The sequence below is a fragment of the Canis lupus genome, chromosome 30 (assembly GCF_011100685.1).
Source record: "Canis lupus familiaris isolate Mischka breed German Shepherd chromosome 30, alternate assembly UU_Cfam_GSD_1.0, whole genome shotgun sequence".
NCBI classification, from domain to species: Eukaryota; Metazoa; Chordata; class Mammalia; order Carnivora; family Canidae; genus Canis; species Canis lupus.
Window position 1 is genome coordinate 26,827,788 of NC_049251.1, and position 18,153 is coordinate 26,845,940.

At 38.6% G+C, this 18,153-nt stretch overlaps 1 long non-coding RNA gene across 1 annotated transcript; it reads right to left on the reverse strand.

Moving 5' to 3' along the window:
• Window positions 1-412: 412 nt before the first annotated feature.
• LOC111093392 lies at window positions 413-7,452 on the reverse strand. Its single transcript, XR_005381370.1, has 4 exons — window positions 7,409-7,452; window positions 2,013-2,154; window positions 1,399-1,520; window positions 413-1,169 (listed from the first exon to the last, which is right to left on the reverse strand). It is a non-coding gene; the product is annotated as an uncharacterized LOC111093392 (long non-coding RNA).
• Window positions 7,453-18,153: the final 10,701 nt, after the last annotated feature.

Genomic DNA, 18,153 nt, shown 5'->3' on the forward strand with positions numbered 1-18,153 from the left:
GTGATTGCTATAATTTGGGACCCCTGAGCAGGGGGACAGTCCAGGGGTTTCTACACAGTCTGCATTGTGGGGACTGTGAAAAGCCCCCACCCCCAGATCAATCAGAACAGGGATGGCAGACAGCATCAGTATTTCATGTACCATGGAGATCGGGAACCCTGCTTAAAGTCAGGCTCCTGAAATGCATTCCCCCACCACTTGGATCTGACCATCCAGTTTTAACATAACTCCAGTACAACTGAAAGACAAAAGGCCGCAAGTTTAAATTGACACCTTATTCAATATATGAGTGTATCAAATCAACATACTGCAGACCTTGAACTTAAACCATATGTCAATTATATCTCAGTTATATAGCTGGTTAGTGCAGGGGGAGAAAATGGCACCTGGCTGAGGTCAGGGAGGTCTATGTTGTGTGTATCCTATCAGTTGTCAAAAAAAAAAAAAAATACAACGAAGAAGAGTTCCCTTCAAGTCTCCTAAATTCTCATTATTTCTCTTTTTTTGCATGGGAGAAAACACTGCATTACTCCATAATGGAGATCACCATAGAAATGGGTTACATTTACACCAAAGAAAATCGACACCTGAGAATCCTGTTTGTGTGTGACATTGTTTATGGGGAAAGAAGGCAAAGAGTTATTCATTTTTATCAATGCTCCCAATCCTCTATGAAACTAGGTTTCTGTCATTCCTGGGGTCCCTGAGAAGTAGGGTTTTGTTTGTTTACGTCTAAAGCTTTGGCATGGTCCTCCTATGGGCCTTTCTGCCCAGTGGCCTGAACACAACACAGCCCCTGAGAGATCTCCAGCCTACCCCTTCTATAGAAACAATGACACAGCTTCCTACTTAACACCCTGCCTATTGAATTGCCCCAGGTTGGCTTATTCACCAAAGTCATTCACAACCCTGAGAGCTTCGAGAATTTCTCCACAATAACACACTTTGCTGTCCCCAGCCTCTCCTCTGTTCAAGCAGCCCACTGCCACGCCAAAGGCATCAGCGGGTAATTTCAGGCTCTACACTGAAGAGAAGTGCCAAGTTCAAGCAAGCATTATGATTATGATTATTGCTGCTTCCACAGGAAAACGGTCCCCACGTGAGGGTCAGCACACATTCAGCATCTCTGTGGTGTGTCTTCTTTCTATCAAAAGGCTGCTTTTCTGATCCTGTGAAGAGAAGGACGGGAGAAGGCGGAGCTGGATTTAAATGGAGAGAAAATTAATGAAGTGATTTCTCTAAGGAGTAGAAACCTTGTTCCTTATTATTTCCCGTCTGCAACCCTCTCCTTTGGCTCACCCTCCGCACGAACTGCAGGACCTGGTGTGAGCCATTTAAACTTTCTCTCCCTGGGCTTTTTATCTGTCAAACAAGAGTTCAAAAATTTGCTCTAACTACCTAATGGGGGCAGATGCAATAAGATTAGGTCGCTGGAACTGCTTTTGAAGACATAAAGCACTGCAGAAACAGAATTCTTCATCATCGTCTTCATCAGGTGCAGCCTCACATAAACCACCCTTCTGTTCAAACAGAAATAAAATCGCATTTCAAAGTAACAAGCAGTTATATGCCCGCTCACTAGACATGGAGAAATGAGAAGCCCACACAGCCTCTGCCATCCAGGAGTTCTCTGGCCACTTACAAACAAATAATTGCTATCAAGAGATATGAGTAGCAGGGGAGCGTGGAGGAGGGTATAGTTAGTCCTGCCAGGGAATTCAGGGCAGAATTTACAAAGAAGTAAGATCTGAGCTGTCTCTTAAAAGTGGAAAAGATGAAATTTTTATTTAGGTTAAAATATTCACTAAGGAATGAAATGCCACCAAAGGACTGTTGAGGATGGGAGGGATCAGTGGGGTCGTGAAAGAACTAGAAAATTGAGGTCAAGGTTTGAAACCAGCAGTCTATCATTCCAACAGTGATAGCAGAATGCCAAGAAACTGGATTCTTGAATTATCAGCTGTGGCTACCAGCAACCACCATCTCTACCCTCTGCAGGGTGCTATACTCACCGATCGGGGATGGAGATGAATGCGCCTCTGGTTTTTATAGCACTTGACACTCTTCAAAGGGCAGGCATTCATATCATATGCTCCTTAAAGATCCCTTCCCTCCATCAATATCAAAAGTATCTACACAGGATACATATTTATCCTGGAACAAATCACCGCATTTGTCAAACAACTCCAAGTTTATTAGGACTGATGTTGCAAATAATTTCCTAATTATGTAAATGAATAAAATCTGTTTTTAATTAATCTCTAGGCTTTACTGGCATTATTAGAATAAAATATGTTTCTATCTTATTATGGAGTTGCTATTTTCAACAATTACCATGAAGGCAAACATTGACAATTATCAGATATGGCAGATTCGATTGATCTAACAAGGTCAATGGTTCAGTGGCAATTTTAGGAATTCAGCAGAATCTAACAAAAGTTCCAAACTCATGATATACAATAACCTTAAAACAGGTAGAAGTAGAATTCCGTTCAGCTTCAGTTCAACTAAATTTGGTCTGTGTGCTCTGCTCTTCGGTAAGGCTTCTGTCCCGTATGACATTCTAGCTCCTTTCTTACAATGCACATTTTATTATATATATATATATATATATATATATATATATAAAGGATGGTATCCAACTAATCCCCCTTTTTAAATTTTGTTTAAATTCTTATTTATTTATGATAGTCACAGAGAGAGAGAGAGAGGCAGAGACATAGGCAGAGGGAGAAGCAGGCTCCTTGCACCAGGAGCCCGACGTGGGATTCGATCCCGGGTCTCCAGGATCGCGCCCTGGGCCAAAGGCAGGCGCCAAACCGCTGCGCCACCCAGGGATCCCTAACTAATCCCCTTTTGTATATGTATCTTAATATTTAACATTTCCTTTGCCTTTCATTCTTTCTTGTACTTCTTACAGCCCTTTGGTAACAATTTTTCTTTCAATGGTACACCATTTAGAAAATCCCTAAGTGAGGGTCTATTGGTAGCAAAATCTGTCATCTTCAGTTTTGCTTTGTTCACCTGATTTATAAAATTATTATTTTGCTCCCATTCCCTAGTTTTTAATTCTAGGTTGAGAATTCCTTTTTCCCCAAGGCACTGCTGGTATCATCCTTTGTCTACTGATGTGGAACGTTACACAGTCTAATCGACAGTTCTGTGCAGATGATCACTGTTTTCATCCTGACTACTTTTAGTATCTTTTGTCTCTGGCCTATAGTTTTACAATGTGTTTAGGTGTGGATTTCTTTTATTAACCTTCCTTGGAGTTCATTAGACATCCTGAATCAAAGGATTCATGTCTTTCTTAGAAATTATTCATCCATTGTACCTTTTAGGGCTCTGCATGGACCTCACTCTAGCTTCCATATCTCTTAATGTCTCTGTCATCTTTGTGTCTTTGCCTCTCTGTGCTGAATTTTGTATATTTTCTTCAGTTCCAGTTCATGAATTTTCTCTTTGGCTGTATCTTATCTGGTCTTCAGGGTCAAAAGAATTGGAAGATAGGGCCACTGATGTTTTTGTTGTGTTATATTGAAGTATAACATATTTATCACAGTGAAAACACACATCTCTGATGACATCATGCAGGAATACATATTCATGTACCACCAGCATCCCTTCATCTCCCTTCTCAATCAATACTCTTCTGCATGAGACAGTTGTTACTCTGACCACAATCCTCATGAATACACTTTGCCTGTTTTTGAACTTCCTAACTGGTACTCTTTATCTGGCTTATTCTGCTTCACAGTATAGCTATGGGGTCTCTACATTGTTGCATTAGCTTAAGTTTTTCTTCTTTACTGCATTATAGCATTACACTGTATGAACATATCAGTTTATTTATCCCTTCTGCTGTTGATGGAGTTCTGCATTGTCTTAGTTAGGGCTATTATTTTATTTAATGTTTAATTTCTTACTATTATTTTCTTTATTTCCAGACATTCACTCAGTATTTTTTCAAGTTCAAATGACCATATCAGGTCATTTTTGATAGGTTCATGCTCCTTACTCATATTTTTACTTTTATTTTTTTATTTCTTTAAGCATATTAAATGTGTTAAATGTGTGAGGTCACTGCTGTTACTGGTTGTCTCTGTTAATTCTCATGCATGAAAAGTACTCAATGTTTCTTCATGTTCTATGATTTCTGAGTACATGTCCACTGGGTCTCAACTCAATGTTTCTTCATGTTCTATGATTTCTGAGTACATGTTCACTGGGTCCTCATTCCTATGAGGAATTCTTTGCAGTATGGATTAAATGTGGATTCCTCCAGAGATCTGTGTTCCTGCCTACCAGGTCTGCTTAAAATTCTCAGCTTGTGGTTATTAGGACTATGACAATACCATGAATTCAGGCCCCAAATCCATGTAAAAATTTACGCATTGCCATGTTCTCTACCATCAACAGTCAGTCTGAGTTGGTCAAGGTTCTCTGCTGTCTGCCTCCATGGAGTGGATGTTTTTTTCTAATTCATCTTTTCCCTGAGGATGCATCTTTCATGAGTCCCAGCTTCCCTTAGGAGTCCCCAACTGGCCCAACTCCCTATATAGTCTTTTTCGCCTCTTTCCTTTATACATAGGCATGGCCACTAAAGCTAGAGCTCCTGATCCCCTGAAATTTACTGGCGGTTGGTGATAAAGTTGGCAGCAACTTCACCCCTCAGTTACCTCTTTGGACTCCTGTTCTTCCATTCTTAACATTGGAGAAATTTCCCCCTACTTTCCTGTATGCTCTTTCTCTTATTTTAAAATTATGATATAGTGGACATTTTATTAAGTATATTCAGATAGTTTAAATATTTTGTCAAGCATATTCATGACGTTTACAAATTAGATTATCTAGATCATCTCTCCAGACATAGTAGTCCAGTCAAGCTTTCTAAACCTCAATTTTCAACAAGTCAGGTGGAATGTCCCACAATGTTCATTTTCTAAAACATCACTTAAGCATCAACTCTCTGGTCTCCTGTCCCACACAAGAATTAATCCCTCTCTTTAGGTACTTTTTAATGTCTTTATCTCCTTGGAATTCTGTTAGCCCACAGGCCTGCCTCTTTCGCTGACTCCCACCAGATTCTAAAGTCTTAGAGGTCAGGGCTGTTGTACATACAGTCAGGCACATACTCTGGCCTAGAAGGAGCTCCACAAATGCTTATGGGAATGAATGAAATTGATGGTCTAATGTCAACAGCATGTCCCTAGGGAATTGAATCCTGGAATCTTTAAACCCTCAATCCTCAAACCCACTATATGTGGAAAGTGAAGGAAAACCACATATACAAAAGAGGCCTCTCCACACAAGGCCTGTGGAACCAAAACTGGAGTCACAGCAGGCCAAAATCCAGAACTGGATTACATACAGCAACAGTGGCAGTAAGCAAGGCTGAACCCTGATGGTCTTCATCATCTCATTCCCTTGGAATCTTTTGCTCCAAGCCTCAAGTTTCAGAGCACAAAGTATCACGATATGATTTCTTAAGATACTTACAAAGAGGAAAAGAATTTTTCCTGTTTTAGTGGGTTGTATTATTATGCCATCATTTATATTGAAATTACAGGAGGGAAAGAAGTACTTTTTAAAAAATTGTTTCCACCAGACTATTCATTGTAATTTCCCAGGACAACCCAAATTGAGCAATGGGTTCTAACATTATGTGCGTCCAGCTTGATACCAGATACCAAGGTCTTCAGATACCCTACAGCACTTTTTTTCTTCATGAAATAAACTATGGAAAATCACTGATATGGTAACCAAATTGAATGTTTAAGCCTAAAGCGTATTAGCCCAGAAAGTTTGTGTAATGATACCACCATGATCTGATTTCAAGGATAAGTAAGATCAAGTTAGAGGCTCTTTGGAATGATAGTGATTAGAGAGGCCTGCAAATGCCTTTACCAAGGTATTTTAAAGACTTTATAAATTCTAATGGATAGGGCAGCCCTGGTGGCGCAGCGGTTTAGCGCCGCCTGCAGCCCGGGGTGTGATCCTGGTGACCCGGGATCGAGTCCCACATCGAGCTTCCTGCATGGAGCCTGCTTCTCCCTCTGCCTGTGTCTCTGCCTCTCTCTCGCTCTCTCTGACTGAATAAATAAATAAATCTTAAAAAAAAAATAAATAAAAAATAAATTCTAATGGATGCAACAGCCATTTAATCTCCAGGCCATGCCAGCCTGGGAGCATAGTGAAGGTAGAAGATAAAAATAAACCAGTCATTCCATAGCTCAGCCCTCACCAGCTATTAGAATGCTATCTTTGACCACTGCCTCCTTCAGATTAAAAAGCTGGGCATGGGGATATGAAAGGGAAAACTTGGGAGTATATGGTCCCTGGCATGTCATGTAACCTTCTGGTACCATCTGGTACCATGGTCACACCCAAAGGATGCCTAATTGCTCCCAAGTAAGCTAGATACTCAGAGCTGCTTCACAGGAGATGCCCTCCTCTACCATCCTTCCAAGCCGATGCCAATATAGTTATTCTGTGGAGGGACTGTGACCAACTATAAAGCCTGGGTGGTAGACTGTTACAATAATGCACTCAAATTTTTCATGTGCCTTGTCTCCTCCCACACTATCTCAGGGTTTGGATATGGGACTTGCGTTGGCCAATGAGACAAATAGCAAACATGGCAAATGCAGAAACTTAAAAAGTGTTTTCACATTGGAGTTTGTCCTTTCTCTTATAGTTCTTAGGACTCTTCGGCCACCATAAGAACAAGTCCAAACTAGAATCCTAGAAATTGAGAGATGGAAGGAGCTGAAATGAATTATCCAGCTGAATGAACACTGTACCAGACCATCCAGCTAAAGAGCCCCAGCAGATCTGGCTGCTGACTTCAAGCACAAAAGTTAGCTTAGCCAAGACCCAAAGAAGAATCACCTCACTGAGCCCAGTCCAATTTGCTAATCCACAGAATTGTGAACTAAATAAATGACAGCAGTTTAAGTTACTAACTTTTTTTTTTTTTTCTTTTAAAGAGAGAGAGGCAGAGACACAGGCAGAGGGAGAAGCAGGCTCCATGCAGGGAGCTCGACGTGGGACTCGATCCCGGGTCTCCAGGATCACGCCCTGGGCTGAAGGCGGCGCTAAACCACTGAGCCACCCGGGCTGCCCTAAGTTACTAACTATTGAGGGAGATTGTGATATAGGAAAAGCTGATTTATACAGCTTTTCACAAGATATGGAAAAAATAAAATATGTTCATGGAATAGATGGTAGAAGAGTAAGCATAAAGTGAAAGTATGTATCTCAAGCAAGAGGTTATAAGCCCTTGAAAAGGTATAATACCCAAGTTTAGCTATCAATTCTGTGATATAACTTGAAAAGGTTGTTACAAAGGCCACTAATTCTAAACATCTCTCTCACCAATGAACCATGGTATCACCCTCCTACCTACATCAAATCTTGATAAAACTTCTAAGCAGTATAGTATAAAGGGAGACAGTAAAACACTATAGAATTAAGAACTCTGGAATCAGACAATGGAATCAGCACTGGAATCTTTAGTACCATCTTTCATAAACCAGGGAGATAATAACACCTACTTAACAGAGCTATTGTTGTAAAGATTAAATAATGCATGTGAAGTGCATGGTACAAAGTCTGATACCTACAGGTGCTCAAAATATTAGCTTGCCTTATTAGCCATAAGTTTGGGAGTTCATCAAAATAATTAGCTACCACAGATTGAATACTTACCATGTAAAAGGCACCATGCTAAATGCCCTGTGTACATTACCTCATTTAATCTTCATCATAGTGAGGTATTTGTGCTCCCATTTTAGACAGGAGGAAACTGACACACAGAGAAATTAAGTCATTTGTTTAGTGTCACATAGATGGGACGTGGCAGATACTAACTTCAACCCTCTTTGTATCCCATGCTGTTTCCCATCCCATCATTGCCTAGTGGTTACAAACAAATTACAAAGGTTCTTCAAAATGTGCCCCCCTTCTACATTTTTGCCATTTTAGTAGACTATATACTGTGTCTATACAGGGCACTCTGCCTGGGATGTTTTCCTTATCCATGCTCCTTTCCCACTAACTTAGAAAAATCCTTATCATTTTAGGGCCAGTTCAAAAACTATCCCTGGTTGAAATATTCTTAGATTTCCCTAGTAGGTTAAGATATGAGCTCTGGAGTCAGACTGTATCTGTTGGAATCTCAATTTCTGTCACCTACTAATTATGTGAAGACATACCTCTCCTAAATCTCCAAATCTTGGTTTACTTATATGTAAAATAGGAGAAATTATTCCTAATTCATAAAGATAGGTAGGTAGGTAGGTAGGTAGGTAGGTAGGTAGATAGATAGATAGATAGATAGATAGATAGAATCAAGCAGAGTGCCTAACCCAGAGTTAGCACTGTGTTACCTACCATTTTTTTATCCATCACTGGGCTCCCATAAAACTTTTATTTCAGAATATTTACATGTATAGTTAATTATATTCCTCTTTCCTTACTATGTCTTGCAACCATTGTGGTCAAAGATCACGTTCCTTGGTCTCTCTCTCCTTATCCAGCCCTACAGTAAATACCTACTACATGTTTGCTGAAATTCATTTAATCCAACAATTGTGAGTCCTTAGTTTAGGCATTTAATCTTTCTGATGGAACTTCAGTTTGCTCAGCCATGATTCAAACTTTAATGCGTTGGACTATATCAGTAATTTTCAAAGATTGTTGTTCACTATTCACAATGACATTCTTTTCTCAAACAAAATTTTACATACTAAATATGAAACAGGGGTGCCTTTGTGGCTCAGTGGTTAAGCATCTGCCTTTGGCCTCAGGTAGTGATCCTGGGGTCCTGGGATCGAGTCCCACATCAGGCTCCCCACAGGGAGCCTGCTTCTTCCTCTGCATAGTCTCTGCCTCTCTCATGAATAAATAGATGGAATCTTTTTAAAAATTTTTTTAAAAATTAAAAATAAAATATGAAACAGATTCTGCATAGAGCTACTGCACTTGAGGAGGGTTGTAAAGGGTGGATTTTATTTATCAGGCCCCCCTAAATTTCTCAGGCATTTCTGAGAATGCCTGTAGCTTATGAGCACCCATCTAGACATGCACTCTGACAATTCAGACTTCTTCATAGAGTAGGAGCCAGATCCCTAGACTCTCCATGCACCGAGGTAAATCTAACTCTAAGCATTAACCTGTTAAGGATGAGGAAAGATATTTCTGGAGGGAGAATAAACCCCTCGAATCATGGGTAAGTGCTTCATGATACAAGAATGACTAATGCTCATTTGACAGCACAACACAGAGTAAGTGTGAAGTTCAAACCGTGGGATCTTGAATAGTCCTCTCAATTATAAGACACAGGAGAAAGTTGGTCCCTGTTAGCTATATATAGTGTAAAGTTTTGCAGCTGTCAACCAGAGTTTTAGGTACCAATAGGAACTGACAAAGGTTGTAGTAATAGGGGTACAGGAGCTCTTTGAATATTTCAAGAAACCAAATGGCAATGTGCAGACTGAGACACCAAGCTCCTTTGCAACTGGCAGGAATGACATCAGTGGGAGAACTCAGGCTCACTGGAACTCTAATTGGCAGGTATACACGTCTTTGATGAATAAATAAATTATTGCTTCATAAAATGAAGTTGTTTCCTAGATAATTTTTTTTTAAAAAAAACAGCATCTGTTGAGAAATCGTAATATAAAATGTTTATCCAGCGCTTACTATGTGCCAGGTGATTTATGTTCATGCCTCATCAAGCCTGTGATTACCAGCTTTACAAACAAGGAAACCAAGTCAGAAAGGCCAAGTTGGTTCCTTATTGTCTGGCAGCAAGCAAAAAATGGCTCAGGATTTAAAACTGTGACTCCTTTTTCCTATACTTAACACCTTACTCTCCACTGGACCACTTCTCTGCTGAACAAAAGGCTTCTAATACACAAGGCTTGAAGAATGACAAGAGAATAAACAACTTGATAACATTACTTCTTTCTTCATGGTTCTCAAAATGCACAGGCATCAGCTGGGGAGGTGTTAGGATGCAGAGAGATCCTTGTCTCCAGAGATTCTGAGTCAGTAGAGCCTGGAAATCTGCATTTTGCCTAGTACAGGCAGTAATTCTAAAGTAAGTGAGCTTCAGTCTCCTACTTTGAAAACAGTGCCTCAGGAATGCAATCAATGTTATCAATAAAGAGGATGTCCAGAGGGCTTTAGGCTTACCTTTTATTTTACTATCTGAAAAGTTTCAAAACATTTAGAAGCTTCCAGATCAAGAGTTGCTCTTTAGAGTTAATAAGGACAGAATGTGGTTGGTATAGAGGGCAATCCTAAATTAGTTCTGGTCCCCCATCATCCCAGCCAGGAAGATGTCACTAATCTTCAGGGCTAGCTGTCCCAAGACAGGGCTTGAAATGGAAGAGAAAGAAAGGGCACCCTGTTTTTCCTCTTTAAAACATAAAAGTAAAGAGAGCAAGGAGAATGCTGATGGTGACAGATGTAAGAAGTTTATTATATATTGCAGAGATCCAGATTAGGAAAAGCTTTCTAAATCCAATTTTTCTGCTTAAAGCAGAAAGCAAATAAGGCCATCCTGGTGTGCCACCAGTTTCACAGAACTCATTGATAGGAAGTGTGCAGGCTGTTTGGAAACCTGGCTGTGGTGCCAAATGGATGGAATTTTGAGGATGTAATCATGGACCCCATCTTTTTCACTTTAAAAGAATCTGATTAGGGTGAAGCAGGGTGGGGAGTTGTTTTGCTGAGATGAGTTTCAGGCTAAAATGACTGGAGATGATGGGATTTGAATGGGATGGGGAGCATCCTGGCAGACGAGGACAGAAGTGACCCTGTGTTTGAAGTGATAACAAATGACACCCACACCCCTCCTTTTCTACTTTGTCTCCAAATTTAACATTAAATTGAGTGTCAGATAGCAAGGTGCTGTCAAGATTAAGTGGAGAGCTCAAGCAAATACCTTTTACAAGCTCCCACTTCTCAGATGATCAAACTAATAATTTTATCTGCCTGGCTGATAGGTTAGCTCTTTTTCCAAGTTTGAAAATAAAATCAAGAGAGAATTCCGTGAAGATGGCTAAGTCATAAAAGGAAACAGCTCTCCCCATTACTCCTTCAAGGTAACTATTAAACCTTATGAAAGGGAACTTTTCTACAGCCATGGGAGAAGCAAGAAACAATGGTATGTGGTGCTGGCAGGAATTGTGAAATGATGGTCAAAGATTAAGATAAAGCCCCTGTCAGAGATAACTTTGAGTCCCATGTATCTATTTTCTCCAATTCCAATGAGCATTTGGTTCATTATCCCCAAGCATCTGTATGTTATATGCTGGAAATCCAACTATTCTTTGAATCTGTACTTCCCAAACCAAAAGACCTCTCTATCTCTTCCTCAGGCTTTTGTAGACCAAGGCTCTTCTGTTGGATGACATCTCCCTTCTCATCTGGATTCAGAATTACTCTTGAAAGGGAAATATTCTCCTCAACCTGAATGCTTTGAGATGCCAAGAGTTCTGCTGTCCAATATGGTAGCCACTAGCTACATATAGCTATTCAAACTCAAATTCAAATGCATTCAGGTTAGATTAAAATTCAGGTCCTCAGGATGCCTGGTGGCTCAGTGCTTGAGCATCTGCCTTCAGCTCAGGGTGTGATCCCAGAGCCCATGGATCAAGTCCCACATCAGTTCCCTGCAAGGAGCCTGCTTCTCCCTCAGCCTATGTCTTTGCCTCTCTCTGTGTCTCTCATGAATAAATAAATAAAATCTTTTAAAAAATAAAATAAAATAAAATTCAGATCCTCAGCCACATCAACTGCATTTCATGTGACTAATGGCTAATCTATTAGAGCAGATATAGTACCATGATGATATAGTATCATCATCTACTGGACAGTCCTGACTTTGAAGGCTGGAAGAACTCAGAATTGGGCACATAATTATTTCTATAAGACAAGAACTGCTGTGACTGACCTGAGAGATGGACTGCACAGTGCTCAGGCGCAATACAAAGGGGTTGATGGCAAGCCTCAACTCTTTGACTCTTTACCACCACTGAGCCAACATTTCTCCTAGTTCAAGAACAAAGGAATAGGAAAAGAATAAAACCAAGTGAAGCCCATGATAATATCCAGCACAAGGTATTAAGAACTAATACCTTTACCATCAGGGTAAAATTCTTTCTCTGAAATAGATTTGCTCTAAAACCATACAATATTACATAAACAATTGCTTTATGTTTCCAATAAGATACTATTGAACATGGCTTTTATTGAATTAAAAAGACTACTTCAAAATAAAATTGCAGTAGCCATGTAGTAACCACCTTTTGATTAATGAAGCAGAGAACAAATCTGAAAAACACTCCTAAAAATGAATGAAGAGAGGAAAGAGACTGCTCTGTAGAGAGGCCCACAAGGGAAAATAGAATAACAGTTCATTTTACACACACACACACACACACACACACAGCTTATAGACCACACTTCCTGAAATCTGCACTAGCTGTCAAGTTTGATCTCAAAATATGAGATTTCTACTTACAAAAACTTTTACTCATAAAACCAGAAGACAAAAAGATACATAGCATAAATGAAGAGACCAACAATTTGAAAGAGAAGAACCAAGTTTAAATTGTGAGGCAAGTAGTTCCCATTGAAATAGACTGGATTCAGGAAATATTATATCATGCTTCTTGAATGTACATATTTATACATTCAGTAAAACAAGGAAATGTAGCAACTGGAAAATATGGAAGTGTTATTGGAAAGTGTTATAAATCATCTCCCCCTCTTTTTTTTAAGAAAAAATAAAGACAGTGAAGAGCAGGAAGTACATTTTAAAAAAGGAGGGAATATTTTAAAAGACTGGTTCCTGAAGTTTTTGTAAATGTCAAGAGAAGATAGAAGAACCAAGAAAATGGATTCAATACATGGAATTCTTTTATACCAGAAGTTGAGGACAGAAAACTAGCAAAAATCAGACTTATTATTTTAAAAAAAGGAAGTGTGAACATATGCATTTAGCAATACTAGAATCCCATTGAAGTGACAGTAAAAGATGAAAAGTAAACTTGAGGAATCCTCCCCAAATTCAGAGCAAAAAGCCCAAGAGACAGAAAATAAGGAGGAAAGGTAAGAAAATCAGAAGACCAAATTGGGAGAATAGAGATCAGGAAGTGTTGTGTGTGGTAGGAATGGAGAGGGGGGCTGTTAAAACAACTGATAGGAATGTAACAGGCTTGAGATGTAATAAAATAAGCATCTTATTGGGGAAAAAAAGAGAGGTTAAAACTAAGATTTGAAAGTAGATGCCTGTGAAAAATAGAAAAATACTTAGGAAGGGGGTTTGGCTCATAGGGAGAGAGGGATGTTCTTCATAGCAAGCCTATGGGAATACTTCACTTTTTAAATAATGTGCATGTAAAACTTTGATAAAAAGAAAAGCTAAATTTTAAGAAGCCATGAGGTTTAAAAAGAATAGAAGAACATTTTCCAAAAAAAAAAAAAGATTTTATTCTTTGTATTGAAAAGAGCTGACTTGTTGAAGGCAAGATTATTGTTGAAAGAATTGACCTGGGCATAATCAGGGGAAATGATTATCTACAAAGGAAAGAGAAAACTGGGATCAGGATAATTCATTTAATAATTCTGCTGTCCATTTCCTAATAATGTGTTTGTGGGTAGATTTTTGTCTTTGGATAGTAGAATTTACTAAATAAAACTAGTATCTAGATATTTTTGAATAAAATATGACATATGAAGTCAGGGAGAAAGACCTATAAACTTTTTTTTTTTAATGGAAGAAACTATTAGCAACAGATACCCAAGTTATAAGAATGAAAGAATACTGTTATATTTGAAAACATGAATGAAATTGGTAATACTTTGCAAAAATACTAAAATTGATGCAAGATAAAATCTGAATAGAATAATAAATAAAGATAAAATCTTAAAAATAGAATATCCCTCCAAAATCCCTGGCATGAATTGCTTTTACAGGTGAATTTTAAAAAACTTTCTAAAGAAGATAAAGGAAAAAAAGACCATTAAAATTTCCATAAAATATGATGAACACAAAGATATTAAAAGCTACACAATTGGGATCCCTGGGTGGCGCAGCGGTTTGGCGCCTGCCTTTGGCCCAGGGCGCAATCCTGGAGAACTGGGATCGAATCCCACGTCGGGCTCCCGGTGCATGGAGCCTGCTTCTCCCTCTGCCTGTGTCTCTGCCTCTCTCTCTCTCTCTCTCTGTCATAAATAAAAAAAATAAAAAATAAATAAAATAAAAGCTACACAATTCTGGGGATCCCTGGGTGGCGCAGCGGTTTGGCGCCTGCCTTTGGCCCACGGCACGATCCTGGAGACCTGGGATCGAATCCCACGTCAGGCTCCCGGTGCATGGAGCCTGCTTCTCCCTCCTCCTGTGTCTCTGCCTCTTTCTCTCTCTCTATGTCTATCATGAATAAATAAATAAATCTTTAAAAAAAAAAAAAAAGCTACACAATTCTAAGCAAATATAAAAGTGTCGCAAAATCTAAAGTACATAGGATAAAGACTTATAGAATCAATATTATGTATAAAAATAGACATTAAGTATAAATACAGATATACCTCAACTATCATAGTAAATGAAATTCAATAGTTAATTTAAAGACCTGGCCATTATAATCGATAGGGAGTATTTCTGGAAAGTAATGACAGATCAGTACTAGAAACCGTAATAATTTCACCAATATGCCATGTAAGAAAAATCAAACAACTTTATCAAAATATAAAGAGATATTCAATAAAATTCAGTACCCACTATTCATAAAACATCTTCAAATGGTGGAAATAGAAGCATGTCTCACTCAATGTATAATATTTGTTTTAAACCAACAAAAACCACCATTGGAAAGGAAACAGAAAAATTATAGTTTACAGAAATCCATTGAAAAAATTATTTGAATTAGTTTTTCAAAATCAATAAAATTGGTAGATAAAGATATAGAACATTTCATGGGGGAAAAAACCCCATTCCCAATAGAACACAAAATATAAAATCTGAAGATAGAATCTTAATGGGAAATGTGTGTGACCTAGATTGGGAGAGATGGGGGTAGGAGCCTTGAGAATTTCACTGAGAAATATAAAATAAAACTTGACTAATGGAAAGACTCAGCGTGTTCCTCGATGAAAAGTCTAAGTATTTTAAGAATGTTAATTTTTTTCAATTAATATATTGCAGTAAAGAAATTTTTTTTAATTTTTATTTATTTATGATAGTCACAGAGAGAGAGAGAGAGGCAGAGACACAGGCAGAGGGAGAAGCAGGCTCCATGCACCGGGAGCCCGACGTGGGATTCGATCCCGGGTCTCCAGGATCGCGCCCTGGGCCAAAGGCAGGCGCCAAACCGCTGCGCCACCCAGGGATCCCTGCAGTAAAGCAATTTAAATAAAAATCCTAGTAGGGCTTTCATTGTTGTTGTTTAAACTGGATAAAATTATTGTAAAATTAATTTGGAAGAAAAATTGAAGAAAAATATTTTCTAAGTATATTAAAACATAATATAAGGGTGAAAGAAGCCCTTCCAAAAGCCAGAATATACAGTAAAATTATCAATAAATAAAACAGTCTGGTACTAATTCCAAGATTATAAATCAATAGAGAAAGAACAATTTCTCAACAACCTATTGGCCTTCACCGTGGTTGCATTTATGCCTCCAAAGAAACAGTACAACTTGGAAACGTGGGACTGGGAAGCTTCCTTAGTTTGACTTCCCTGAGTGAGAACTTTCACACCCTTGGTCAAGTGCTTCTCCAACATCTTTCCTCAATGTCAAAGTATCAAGCTTTATTTCTACTAGAATTATTTAATGCAACTGAAAACCATACTGAGCAGAACACTCTGACCTGGCTTCATGGATTGACCTCTCTCAATTCTACTCCCTACCATGGCAGGGCTTTATCTTTCAAATCCTTTTTATCTTTTGATCCCCTATTCCATCCCATACCTTTTGACATTTACTAGTAAAATAATGTGAAAATGAGGTTAACAGCTGTATGTTTTATATCATGCAATGGGGCAAGATAAATTCTGGATGAATTAGTTGGCTAAAGAATTTCAGAAAAATTATAAGGATAAAATTGAATATTCATAAGGTGACATGATGTGCTGAATTATAAAAGGATGGATTAATTACAAAGTAATTGATGAACATTAATCAACAAATATGACTATCTAAAAATCTAAACTAGTATATAATGTGAAAGAAAGGCAAATAACAGGCTAACAAAATATGTTGAAGAAAGCATTAGATGAACAATCTTATATAATGAGCCCATAAAACTGATTATATTAAAGCCCTAGTGATCTCAATAAAAATGTAAATAGAGTACATCATATTAGTAAATAAATTTTTATAAAAATATTCAATTTACTGGTATCAAAGAATTAGAAATTAAGACCAGTTGCTATTATAAAAGCAACAATATTTTAATGGCAAAATGAATTGCTGGCGAAACCTCAGGAAAATTGATATTCTTTATATTGCTAGTGTAATAAAATTATTATAGTATATTTGTAAAATAATTTGGCACTCTTGATCAAAAGCTGTCGAAATGTTTTTAACCCAGTAATTCCATTTCTGGGAATCTAGCCTACGAAAACACTCTGAAGCCTGGAAAAATATTGACACATGAAGAAGTCCAGCTCAACATTCTAATTGCAAAAACATAAAAGTATATACAAAGTGAAAGACAATGTCATAAATTATGACAAATCCACCAGAACGAAATATTAAGCACCATTCAAAATCAAGGTTATAAAAATTAGGTGGCAACATGAAAAATATGAATAATTTTAGCTGATTACAGGTCTAGAAAAACGTGACAACAGACACATGGCAAAGTACTATAAGGGCATGAATACTGATATTAATACTACTACTACCAAAAATAATATATTGAGCACCAACTATGCCAGGTACCTTACAAACATAATCTTTAATCAACACACCAGCTTTAGCAGATAGAGAAGCAAGTAACTAGATAATAAACTAACAAGAGCTGCTGGCTTCTTCCATGAAGCGCAAATGTTCCACCCTGATCACACATCATGCAGCTGATCCTAGTGTCTCAGCCATCAACACTCCCCAGAAACTGTCCTTAACTGAAGTAAAAAGGTCATTCAAGGTCACACCCCATTCTTATACCCAGTATAGAACAACCTATATCTAGTATCTAGTCATTGCAGAGATATAAAGGTCCACCTCTCCAGCTCCAATTGGGAATAATGCTGAATGAACACCCCCGGCTTTGAGCTCTTGTGCGGTCAGCAGAGGCCTCTGTTGAGACTGCTCTGTAGCCTCCATTCTCCTTCCACCCCATCCTGCTGCCTACCCTTCCCCACATGTATTAGTCCTCAGAGTATTCTCTGATAAAATACCTAAAACTGATCTCAGTCTCAGAGGCTGCTTTCTGGGGGATCTCAACCCATAACATTTAATGCCAGAAATGGTCCAAGTTGGCAATATTACAATGGGATTGGGAGCCAGATCAAGGGCAACACTGCCAGTTGTAATTGGAGCACCATTTGTAACTAGCACAGGCTTGCAATGCAACTGTTAAAATGTTCACAAGTGGTGAACTGGGGAGGTATACCTGTGGAAGGAGTGCAATAGGCCAAACATTTAGGAACTATAAGGGAAGTGGAAATGTTAAGGACGATAGATTTGGGTGGCAGTTGGGGGGGATACCTGAGACTTCAAAGGAAGATAAGGAAATGCTGAGAGTGGTGAATCATCAATTCAAAGCTAAATGGGAAAACCATTAGGGCTTCCTTAGGATGTTGAAAGGTAAAACAGAAGATCAGGACTAAGACCAGGACTTGATCACAAGAGCAGCAGAGCTCTAGAGAAGGTTCAGTTCTCAACATAGGTAGGTCTACTATTCTAAGGTTAGGGCCCTGATTAGGAAAGGGTGGGATCCTGAAATCTATCAACTGGGTTAGTGCAGTAATGTATTTTGATCCCTGGGTTCCCCTGAATCTTCCTGCCTGTGTAAATATCCAACTCCTCCCTATTGAGGGCCAGTGTTTCCCATCATCACTCCCACATGTTGCAAAGGCCTCTCCTCTTTAAGACAGTACACTCACCCCATCCTCCAGGATCTACCTCCAC